The following is a 13,078-nucleotide window of genomic DNA, read 5'->3' on the forward strand; positions in this document are numbered from 1 at the left end:
TGTTCAAAAACTCCAAACTCCCTAAGGGTTTCAGCAAGGTGCTTTTTTTTTTTTTTTCCAGCAAGGCGTTTTTAAAGGCAAGGGGAGGAAGAGGTGTCCCAGGGTACGTGATCAGCTCCTGCACAATTCTCTGATTAACTGATGGTGATCAATCCTTGGGCACTAGAAGCAAGCTACTGTTCATGATCATCCAGTATTAATAATTAATTTCATCCATTTGGTAGCAGTTTTATCAGCTGAAAAACTTAGGAAATATGCATTAGATATCATTATCTAGATACTTAAGAGAGGAGAAAAAAACAGAATTATGGGGGAACTGAGAAGGTCCCATATGGTTCTGCTTGGCTACATAATCAGGGGCTTACTTAGGACTTTTGAAACTGTACAACTCATATTAGGACTTCAACCCACTGTCTTTTAATTGAGATCACACATCTGGTCTCAGGATTCAGTGAGCTCAGGTGCTTTATGTCTTGTTGCAGAAAAAAGTTTAATGAGAGACAAAGTGATAGGTAAAGAGTGGATTTATTTAGAGAGATACATATTCCATAGACAGGATGGGGTATGTCTCAGAAAGCAAGAACAACTTTGGTAGAAACACCCTTCACTGACATACTGTGGGCTATCTCAGAAGGTAAGAGTCCCCCAAATATGGAGAGGTTAGTTTTTATGGGTCGGGTAATGTCATAGACTAATGAGTGGGAGGATTACTTCAACTATTTTATTTTATTTATTTTTTTTACTTCAACTATTTTAGAGAATGGGTGGAGATTTCCAGGAATTAGGCCACTGCTCACTGTTTGATTTTTGGTGGTTGGTCTTGAAACTGTCATGGTACTGGTGGGTATATCACTTACTTTGCTGATGTGTTTAGATGAGCATACGCTGAGGCTCAAGGTCTAGTGGAAGTTGACCATCTTCCACCTTGACCTATTTTGTTCTTATCAGTTTATGTCTTGTCCTTGGGCTATGTCATTCTTTTAAAGACTCTACCCTGACCCTTTCCTCTTGTTTCAGAAAGGTAATTTGGATAGAGGATTGGTAGACGGAGTACTGGTAAAGGAGGAGACAGGTAAGTACTAGCTGAATCTTGCAACTCATACTGGGACTTGAACACACAGTCTTTTGTTGAGATCATACACCTCATCTTAGGACTTAATGAAGCCCAGGACTTAGAAGTGGTAGAGGAGGAGCCAGTATACGTACAAGGTTTTTTTCTTTTTGGTCTAGGGAATACATGCAGTCAAGCATGCATACATCTTTCATCTGTTGGTGTTTTTATTTCTATAAAGAGCATAAGGGTATTGTTATGTGTATCCCTTGAGGTGAACCTGCCCCTGCCCCAAGGCTACACACTTGATTCTTGGCTGTTCCTCCCTTGTCTCTACATCCCCTCCTTCCCAGATTAGCAACTGTTTGAGTCTGCCCTTTGGAACTCAGGGAAGGTCATGGAGATTGTAGTCTGTTCCTTACAAAGAATAGGGGACACGGAAAGGCTTCCAAGACCAGGAGCCCCACAGGGTCTTGCTCAGTTTCATAAAGAGCTGTTAGGCCAAAGCACAGAGATCCTCACTCTGTTTTTTACCCTGTTGGTGGGCAACTGTAGAGGGTCATGATTTATGTAGAACTGGGTGGTGAACAATGCTTTTTTTGTCCTTCCTCATTCACACTTTTGTATCTCTAGATCTCCACCCCTTTTTTTAGCTCAGGATATTATATAAGCTTCAGTTACCTGGCTGCTTTTGATTCTTCATACCTTCACGTGCTCCTGGTGGTATGTGATTTTGTTTGTTTTTCCTCTGTTAATCTGTTTTATATAGTTTAATTATTAGACCAGTCAAAGAACATAGAACTGAGACAGGAAGTGGGCAGGGCCACAACCTTTAAAAGAATGACATAGCCTGAGAACAGGACTTAAACTGATTAGAACCAGCTAGGTGTAAGATGGCAGATGAGTCATCTTCTACTATATCTCGAACCTCAGTATACGCTTATTGTAGCACATCAACATGCTAAATGACACGTCCACAGGTGACCATGAAGGTCAAAAAGTGGGCGGTGGCTCAATTCCTGGAAATCCCCACCCCTTCCCAAAAGAGCCGGAATACTCTTCCCACTCATTAGCCTGTGAAATACCCACCCTTGTAAAAACCGACAATTCCATATTCAGGACTATTGAAACCATACAACTCATACTAGGACTTGACCTCAGATTAGGATTAGATTAGCATACCCTGGTGACTTTTTTGCCTCTCTCGCCTGCTGAGATGGCCCACTCTGTCAAAGAAGTGTGCTTCCCCCCTAAATAAACCTTTTCCACTTTACTATGTCTTGCTCTTGAATTCTTTGTTTCATGAAACCAAGAACACACGTTTGGTGGCTGTTGCATGAACTGGAATGTGACCATCCTCCTGTGCCCCACTCTCCTGCAATAGAAGGCAGGCTGGGAAATTTTTTCTGCCCTTACACTGCTTATTTGAATTGTGATTTTTCTAAACACCATTCTTCTAGGGGCTTTAACTTTACCAGTTTTGAAACTTTTATTTCTACAAATTGTAACAAATATTGCTAACACTACCATTATAGGCAGAACTGGGTCTGCCTGCTCCTACCTGCCCATCCAATTCATAAACTGAAGTTCTAACCCAGTTTAGAATTTGACACCTAAGTTGTCAATCAAACATAAACATGGTTTATCTTTATATTTGTGCATAAAGCCTTTAAAGAAGTGATTATAAAACTGAGCAGGACCCTATCGGAACCTCCCCTGGTACAAATCTTTTCCGTGTCCTCAGTTTCTTGTAGGTAGGAAAGAAGCTTCAGCCTCCTAGACCTTCCCTGATTACCAAAGGGTAAATTCAAACACTTGTTAATCAAAATAGTGAAAAGTGAGGTAATGGGGAATGAAAAGAGGAACTGATCTTTGGTAGCCTCAACCTGAAGCAGCTTGAAGTGGGCCTTTGGTTTCCCGGCCAGAGACTGAAGTGGGTTACGGCAGTGAAAATACCAAATCCTACCCCTAGACCAATGGTCAGTGACAAGGCCCTGGCTCTTTGGCTTTGCAGAAAAGAATTCCCATAAAGGCAGAAAGTTGTGAAGCAAGTTAAGTATTTACTAGGTGGAAAAAAAAGTATGTGTGGATAGACACAAGGGTGAGCTCAGAGAGAAATCCCCGAGTCCTGCCCTTGTGGTAGTTGAAATCACTTTTGTGGAACATCACTCTGGTTTTTCTTAGGCCTATCATTTTGATTTACTTGGCTCAGAGTCCATATTTGGTATATCTCAGGATCCTCCCATATGTGTGCATGCACCTCTTAGCCAAGATGGATTCTACTGCCAGAGGCCTATGGGTAGCCTGACGTCAGTTAGCATCACTCCCCTTTTGACCTCCAAGGACATTCATGGTCAGGGAGATCTCCTGGCTTCGAGAATGAGAAATATGTGGTCTGGGTAAGGCCTAGCCTCTTCTCTGAAATTCTCTGCTATCCTCATCTTGGAGTTTCAGTCCACAGAGAATGAATCTCTTATCACCTTACCCAGGGGTGGACCTATCTATCTCCTGCCTCAGAATGGTTAAGAAACTACAGTGCAGTGATAAAACAGGGACCTGGTTTCTACTCAGGTGATATATACAACAATATGTTTGAGTTCCTCTGCAGGAACTAAAGCCCCCACCCAGGTGGAGGATGATACTTCAGACTGAGTACAAGATTCCTGGAACACTGCCTTGCTACCTCCCTACCAACCAATCAGGAGAAAGTCTGCACACAGTGGAAGATAACAAAGACTCTGAGCCTCCTTTCCAAATGATTAACTGAGATAAGCTTCTCCTCTCTTCCTTTAAAAACTTTCCTGGTTGAACAGAATCTTTGAGTTGGTTCTTAGACAGGAGTCCACCTTCTCCCTAGGTTGCTGAACTCCTGAATAAAGCAAACTTTCCTTTCTAACCAGCACTTGTCTCTCAAATATCGGCTTTCAAGTGGTGAACTGTTGAACCTGAGTTCAGTGACAATTATTAAATGAAGTCACTAGTTCAGTTCAGTTCAGTTCAATTGCTCAGTCTTTGTGACCCCAAGGACTGCAGCATACCAAGCTTCCCTGTCCATCACCAACTCCCTGAGCTTGCTCAAACTCATGTCCATGAAATTGGTGATGCCATCTAACCATCTCATCCTCTCATCCCCTTCTCCTGCCTTCAATCTTTCCCAGCATCAGGGTCTTTTCCAATGGGTCAGTTCTTTGCATCAGGTGGCCAAAGTATTGGAGCTTCAGCTTCAGTATCAGTCCTTCCAATGAATATTCAGGACTGATTTCCTTGAAGATTGACTGGTTGAATCTTCTTGCAGTCCAAGGAATTCTCAAGTCTTCTCTAGCACCACAGTTCAAAAGCATCAGTTCTTTGGCACTCAGCTTTCTTTATAGTCCAACTCTCACATCCATACATGACTACTGGAAAAACCATAGCTTTGACTAGATGGACCTTTGTTGGCAAAGTAATATCTCTGCCTTTTCATATGCTGTCTAGGTTGATCATAGATTTTTTTCCCAAGGAGCAAGTGTCTTAATTTCTTGGCTGCAGTCACATCTGCAGTGATTTTGAAACCCCAGAAAATAAAGTCTGCCACTGTTTCCATTGTTTCCCCATCTATTTGCCATGAAGTGATGGGACAGGATGCCATGGTCTTTGTTTTTTGAATGTTGACTTTTAAGCCAGCTTTTTCACTCTCCTCTTTCACTTTCATCAAAAGGCTCTTTCTGCCATAAGGGTGGTATCACCTGCATATCTGAGGTTATTGATATTTCTTCTGGCAATTTTTTTTTTTTTTTGGCTACCATCATCATCATTATCATTTTTACCCTCAAGTTCATCCAGGATAACTCTTATTCATCCTTCAAAACCCCATTTGGTTTCACCATCTGTCTTGCCCAGAATGAACTCTCAGTGATTTTTGTGACCATTTGACAAGTTCCTAGACTAAGGCCCAGAGCAGCCAGGTCACTCCTGAGGTCTTTCAGCATCCAGCTCCTTCTTCCTCTACCTGCCCAGTTCCAGGGCCTGGGTCTCAGGCCTGGCCAGTCTGGCTCAGGAGCATGTAGACACAGGCAGTATCAATTCAAATCCATCGCCAGCCGGCCCTGGCATCAGTGGTCAATGCTCATATGTAGGGCTGCTTGGCCTTACACTCAGACTCCCAGTGCCTCCGGCCCACATCCTGGCAGCCTCCTCCAACCCCACCAGGGCCACCTCCTCAGCGCTGGCAGCCTTGCAGCGGGTTTCAAAGAAGTACTGCCACAGGTGACTGCCACCAGCGCAGGCACCGCCTCCAGCACCTCCACCTCGCGGCGACGCAGGCCCACAGCAGTCCGGCATCTGTCACCAGCCGCTGACTGCATCACACAGGCCAGCTCTCCACAGCGACCGGCGGTGCTGTCTTGCTCGCCCCTCGCAGATTGCGGTTAGCTGGGCTCCGGGTTGGCTCCCCAAAGGCTTCGGACTCCAGCAGAAAGAGCAGAGGGGGCCCCATGAGGGTACCCCTGGACAGGGCTACGCGGGGGGGACAAGAAGTCCCACTCAGATGCTGGAAATGGGGGCAGGGGTGAGGGTGGGGGGTGGGGCTCCACTGGGACACTGGGGAGGAGGAACAATAGGAGGATGGGAAGGGAGCCTGGGGGGTGGGCGAGCATCTCGCGGAGCACCTGTCAGCACCTCCTTACTTCTGAGCTCCAGGGCTGGGGACCCCCAGGCTCAGGGGGCCCCTGTTGGGGACACGGGTGGCCCCCTCCTTCCTGACATCTCAGGAGAGGGAGAGGCAACCACGTAGGGCGACCTCCTCGGCTCCCCCGGCTGTCTCTGGCGCGTCGGCTCCCCCTCCTGCTTGCTGGCGGCAGGTTCGGGGGCTCTTCCGGCAAGCTTGATTAAAGCTTGTACTTCATCCAGCCTGGCATTTCACATGATATACTCTGCATATAAGCTAAATAAGCAGGGTGACAGTACACAGCTTTGATGTGCTCTTTTCCCGTTTTGGAACCAGCCCATTGATCCATGTCTGGTTCTAACTGTTGCTTCTTAACCAGCATACAGATTTCTCAGGAGTCAGGTCAGGTCGTCTGGTATTCCCATCTCTTGAAGAATTTTCCACAGTTTATTGTGATCCACACAGTCAAAGGCTTTGGCATAGTCAATAAAGCAGAAGTAGATGTTTTTCTGGAACTCTCTTGCTTTTTTGATCATCCAATGGATGTTGGCAATTTGATCTCTGGTTCCTCTGCCTTTCCTAAATCCAGCTTGTACATCTGGAAGTTCGTGGTTCATGTACTGTTGAAGCCTGGCTTGGAGAATTTTGAGCATTACTTTACCAGCATATGAGATGAGTGCAATTGTGCAGTAGCTTGAGCATTCTTTGGCATTGCCTTTCTTTGGGATTGGAATGAAAACTGACCCTTCCTAGTCCTGTGGCCACTGCTGAGTTTTCCAAATTTGCTGGCCAATTGAGTTGCAGCACTTTCACAGCATCATCTTTTAGGATTTGAAATAGTTCAGCTAGAATTCCATCACATCCACTAGCTTTGTTCATAGTGATGCTTCCCAAGGCCCACTTGACTTCTCACTCCAGGATATTTGGCTCTAGGTGAGTGATCACATCATCATGGTTATCTGAGTCGTTAAGATTTTTTTTTGTACAGTTCTTCTGTGTATTCTTGCCACCTCTTCTTAATATTTTCTGCTTCTGTTAGGTCCATACTGTTTTTGTCTTTTATTGTGCCCATTTTGCATGAACTGTTTCCTCGGTATCTCTAATTTTCTTGAAGAGATCTCTAGTCTCTCCCATTCTATTGTTTTACTCTATTTCTTTGCATTGATCATTATGATGGCTTTCTTATCTCTTCTTGCTGTTTTTTGGAACACTACATTCAAATGGGTATATCTTTCTTTTTCTCCTTTGCCTTTAACTTGTTCAGCTCATAGAAAGATAATCTGATGGTGCCCACCCGTGAATGGATGCAAAAAAGAAGAGATTAACACACCCATTCCTAAGGCTGGCCCTTCCCAGAGATGTTTTGCAAGACTGAAGACCCTTTCTACTTTACTTCTTCATTGCCTCTCCTTATTCTGCCTTTCAATTTTTCAATATTTATTTATTTGGCTGCACCAGGTCTTAGTTGTGGCATACATATAAACTCTTAGTTGCAGCCTGTGGGATCCAGCTCCCTGACCAGGGACCAAACCTAGGCCCCTGGCTTTGGGAGCACAGAGTTTTAGCTACTAGACCACCAGGGAAGTCCCTATTTTGCCTTTTGACATTAGTTCCTCATTGCTTCTCTCCCTCTGGCCCTATAAAAGAACCTGGAGTCCAGACCTTGAGAAGATGGTTACTTTGAGACATTAGTCTGCCATCTTCTTGCAGTCAGCCGACTTTCTGAATAAAGTTGTATTCCTTGCCTCAACACCTCATCTCTTGTATTCACTGGCCTGTCACGGGTCGAGCAGAGTGTGGTTACACTTGGTAACACATTCAGTTGGCTTCACACAGCTGAGGGCTAGGTTTAAGAATTATTTAACCATGATCTGGGCCTTCTGAGGGTCTGTACTGGGGGTGAAAGGTGACTTAGCTATGTCCCCTTCTTGGGGACAAGATAAACCAACTATACCTCTCTTGCTCTGCCTACGCCCTGGCATCAGTGTGTATGAATACTGGAGTTGGGCATTGAAATAAATTTTTTTTTAATCTTCAAAAACAAACAAACAAAAAGTATTATTTAAGAATCATTCTCAGGTTAGGTGTCCCCAGAATGCCGGTTTTTCTTTTGATCAAAAAAGAAAGAAAACAGGAAATTATGAGAAGCATTTAAATTGAGGACTTGTTTTGCCTCTATCAATTCATAGTAAAAACAAAATAAACAAAGAAACCTCAAAATACATTCTTTCACCAAGACTGGGAACTTTTGGAAAACCAAAAATTTAATGGACTGTTGATAGTGGTAGAAATGGTTACAAACTTTTCTGGATACATTACAGCAGCATACGTCAATGGCTATAAAATTGTTCACACCCTGAAGTTCAGTAATCCCTTTCATGGGAATCTGCCCTAAGGAAGCAATTAAACAGAAGCAAAAGGTTGTATAAATATATATACATATATGTGAAAGATGTCTATTGTAAGCATGATTTATAAGAGTAAAAACCTGGAAAGAAACCAAATTCTTAACAATAAACAAATTGTTGAGTTAGAACACAAAGGCCAATGAAATAGTATGCAGCTATTAAAAATGATAATTACAAAGCACAGGTATAAACATGAAAATGTTTATGATTTTTGCACATACACATACTGAAAATACAAAATAGCATCCATCGTAATTACATCTATGTGGAAAAATGTCATACAGATAATGTTGGTAGATGATTTGGATGAATCAAAATAATTTCCTTTAGTAGCAAGGTTGTAAAGTGTTTTTAGTTTTGGAAACTTTATTTGAATGATATAATAGATTATAGTTTTTTCTATTGAAGAAGTGATCTGATCATGCAGAACTTTGCCAGTGGGCTCTGCCAAAGTGTAATTTAAAAAAAATTCAAAATATGATTCATATGACTATAAAGTGAACATGTGTCAGATGTTTATTTAACTCATTAATGAGGAATCTAGTGGATAGTAAAGCTGATTCAAAAAGAATTTGTGGAATAAAGATTTATATGTTAGTCAGGAGCAGCCGTCTGGAATAAGTCAACCAAGAAACAAACTAGACTACAAAACTTTGGGGTAGTCTTCAATCATTTATGCTTCTATCAGGCAAAAATTGACAAATTAATGTGTAGCTTCAGTTTAAGCCCTAATTAGTTTTAAATAGTAAATTAAAGGTATATACCTTAGAGCAGGACAGTCCAACAGAAGCATAATGCAAGCTGCATATGTAATTTAAATTTTTCTATTAACTCTATTAAAAAAAGTAAAAAAAGAAGGTGAAATTAATTTTAGTGTGTGTGTAGCCAAAATATTATTATTTCAATAGGTAGTCAATGTAAAAAATTTGTTCTCTTGCTTAGTCTTCAAAATCTACTGTGTATTTAATACTTACATAAAGCTCCACTCAATTTGTATGCTACATATTCATTGGAATTGTTGTTGCATTTAGGTTTTATAAAATTTGCAGTCAAGAGTTGTTCCAAGTCTAGTTAAAAATATACTGGGAATTCCCTGGCGACCCAGTGGTTAGGACTGGACATTTTCACTGTTTGAGGAACTAAGATCCTGCAAGGCTAGGGCTTGCCTAGTGGTCCAGTGGTTTAGACTCCTTGCTTCCAACGCTGCGGGTGTGGATTCAGTCTCTAGTCAGGGAGCTAAGTCTCCACATGCTGCACAGCAAGGCCAAATAATAAAAGTAAATAAAAAATAACAAATGGAAGCACAGATGTCGAGAATGGTCTTATGGACACAGTGCAGAAAGGAGAGAGTGGAAAGAATAGAGAAAGTAGCATTGATGTATGCACACTATTATGTGTGAAACAGACAGTTGGTGAGATGACGATGCTGATGTTCACTTGTTCAGTTGTGTCTGACTCTGCGACCCCATGGACTGTAGCACGCCAGGCTTCTCTGTCCTCCATCATCTCCCAGAACTTGCTCAAACTCATGTCCATTGAATCGGTGATGCCATCCAACCATCTCGTCCTCTGCTGTTGTCCCCTTCTCCTCCTGTCCTCAATCTTCTTAAGCATCAGGGTCTTTTTCTGGGAGTCGTCTTTCCATCAGGTGGCCAAAATAATGGAGCTTCAGCATCAGCCCCAGTCCTTCCAATGAATATTCATGGTTGATTTCCTTTAGGATTGACTAGTTTGATCTCCTTGCAGTCCAAGATACTCTCAAGAGTCTTCTTCAACACCACAGTTCAAAAGCATCAATTCTTCAGTGCTCATCCTTTTTTATGGCCCAACTCTCAAATCCATACGTGACTACTGGAAAAACCATACATGACTATATGGACTTTTGTTGGCAAAGTGATGTCTCTGCTTTTTAATATACTGTCTAGGTTTGTCATAGCTTTTCTTCAAGGACAAGCATCTTTAATTTCATGGCTGCAGTCACCATCTGCAGTGACTTTGGAGGCCAAAAAAGTAAAGTTTCTCACTGTTTCCATTGTTTCCCCATCTATTTGCATGAAATGATGGGACCTGATGCCACGATCTTAATTTTTTGAATGTTGAGTTTTAAGCCAGCTTTTTCACTTTACTCTTTCACCTTCATCAAGAGGATCTTTAATTCCTCTTCACTTTCTGCTACAAGGGTGGCGTCACTTACTTACCTGAGGTTATTGTTATTTCTCTGGCAATCTTGATTCCAGCTTATCATTCATCCAGCCTGGCATTTCTCATGACATACTCTGCATTTACTAGGCCATCTGACCTGTCTCTTGAGAAACCTGTATGTGGGTCAGGAAGCAACAGTTAGAACTGAACATGGAACAACAGACTGGTTCCAAATAGGAAAAGGAGTACATTAAGGCTGTATATTGTCACCCTGCTTATTTAACTTATATGCAGAATACATCATGAGAAACACTGGGCTGGAAGAAGCACGAGCTGGAATCAAGATTGCTGGGAGAAATATCAATAACCTCAGATATGCAGATGACACCATCCATATGGCAGAAAGTGAAGAGGAACTAAAGAGCCTCTTGATGAATGTGAAAGAGGAGAGTGAAAAAGTTGGCTTAAAGCTCAACATTCAGAAAACTAAGATCAAGGCATCTGGTCCCATCACCTCATGGGAAATAGATGGGGAAACAGTGGAAACAATGTCAGACTTTATTTTTTTGGGTTCCAAAATCACTGCAGGTGGTGGCTGCAGCCATGAAATTAAAAGACGCTTACTCCTTGGAAGAAAAGTTATAACCAACCTAGATAGCATATTAAAAAGCAGAGACATTACTTTGCCAACAAAGGTCTGTCTAGTCAAGACTGTGGTTTTTCCAGTAGTCATGTATGGATGTGAGAGTTGGATGGTGAAGAAAGCTGAGTGCCGTAGTACTGATGCTTTTGAACTGTGGTGTTGAAGAAGACTCTTGAGAGTCCCTTGGACTGCAAGGAGATCCAACCAGTCCATCCTAAAGGAGATCAGTCCTGGGTGTTCATTGGAAGGACTGATGTTGAAGCTGAAACTCCAATACTTTGGCCACCACATGCGAAGATTTGACTCACTGGAAAAAACCCTGATGCTTGAAGGATTGGGGGCAGGAGGAGAAGGGGATGACAGGATGAGATGACTGGATGGCATCACTGACTTGATGGACATGGGTTTGGGTAGACTTCAGGAGTTGGTGATGGACAGGGAGGCTTGGCGTGCTGCTATTCATGGGGTTGCAGAGTCGGACACGACTGAGCTGAACTGAACTGAACTCTGCATTTAAGCTAAATTAACAGGGTGACAATATACAGTCTTGACATACTCCTTTTCCATTTGGAACCAGTTCATTGTTCCTTGTCCGCTTCTAACTGTTGCTTCTTGACCTGCAGATGGGTTTCGCAGGAGGCAGGTAAGGTGGTCTGGTATTCCCATCTTTTGAAGCATTTTCCACAGTTTGTTGTGGTCCTTGAAGTCAAAGGATTTAGCATAGTCAATGAAGCAGAAGTAGATGTTTTTCTGGAATTCTCTTGCCTTTTCTATGATCCAAAGGATGCCGGGAGCCAACACACGAGAGCCTACCCCCTAAAAAGGCCATAAGGGAGAAAACCTGACGGGCAAGGCAAATCAGGTTTTCAGGGGTTTCGAAAAAGTCAGCTCACGAGACCCTACCCCTAACAAAGCTGTAAGGGAGAAAACCTGACGGACAAGGCGGATCAGGTTTTCAGGGGTTTCAAAAGGCCAGCTCACGAGATCCCACCCATGACAAGGTCACCAGGAGAAAGCCTGACAGGCAAGGCAGATCAGCTTTTCAGGGATTTTGAAAAGCTGCCCCCGGCGCTCACCTTAAAGATGATATCTGTCTTTCTGATGCCTGCCTCAATGGACTACTCCCTAATTTCTCTGACACAGGCAGGAAGGCCTTCCCCGATCTCTTCCCAAATAAGAATCAATTTAGAAGTTTAATCAATAAGTTTCCCAGGTGGTGGTATTTTATGAGATTATCCAGGGTGAAAGGAGTGTTTTAATTTAAACTCCTTTGCTGGTAGTTTGTTAGCCAAATGCATTTATGCCCTTGGTACTAATATGCATGATTGCTTATAATATCCTAATCATAGAATAGCATAAAGAGCCTGATTATATAAAAGCCCTAACAGATATACAGCCCTTTTAAGGGGTAAAGGAGTTCTATTAGAAAACATAAGAAAAATTATTCTATAAGTGGTTATTGGGTTGTGATTTGCTTGCTGTGTTTTTCTTGCTGTGTTTTTGCTTTTAATATGCTAAGGTTGTGTTATAGAAACCATTGTTAATATAGTTAAAGATCTAGAGAAATAAGAACTTAGCCCTAGTGTGGTAACAATGAGATGGTTGTTAATTGTCTGTCAGGAGTGCTAGGCAGAAGCTGCCTCACCAAATTCGCAGAGTCAGTATGGGGTAAACTTCTTAGATAAACACAACTGACAACTTTTGCAGAAAGATTAATTTTTGTATTAACAAGAATATAATTCTACTCTGTACTATTTCCCTATGACACGGTTACCTTTCAGTTAAGGTCACCATAAAAATGGAAAATAGGTTTACAATCACTTGACCTGCACAAAATGTTAGTAGCCCCAAGGCCAGAAGATCATGTGCTAAAAATTACTATAGAATTAGAAAGCAAAAAAATCCTGCTTTTCCTAAAAATCAAAATGATGTAATGCTAATCCTGTGTAATCATGAGCAAGCAACTTGTACCTTGAAAACGTTCTGTGAAAGGGTATGAAACCGGTTGTCAAAAAGTAAAACACAGACTTGGCCCTATCAAGGCTAGTCTCACGTGTCTTCTCTCTCTTGCCGACGCCGTTCATCCTGAGGGTACCCCCTGGATCCTGCCGAGGCCGGACCCCAGCAAAAGGATTTTGGCAATTTGATCTCTGTTTTCTCTGCCGTTTCTAAATCCAGCTTGAACACTT

The 13,078-nt window shown here is 42.4% G+C and overlaps 1 pseudogene; it reads right to left on the reverse strand.

Moving 5' to 3' along the window:
* Positions 1-5,063: 5,063 nt before the first annotated feature.
* LOC136160932 (neurotrophin-4-like) lies at positions 5,064-5,685 on the reverse strand (annotated as a pseudogene).
* Between the last annotated feature and the right edge of the window lie 7,393 nt (positions 5,686-13,078).

This window comes from Muntiacus reevesi, chromosome 1 (assembly GCF_963930625.1).
Source record: "Muntiacus reevesi chromosome 1, mMunRee1.1, whole genome shotgun sequence".
NCBI classification, from domain to species: domain Eukaryota; kingdom Metazoa; phylum Chordata; class Mammalia; order Artiodactyla; family Cervidae; genus Muntiacus; species Muntiacus reevesi.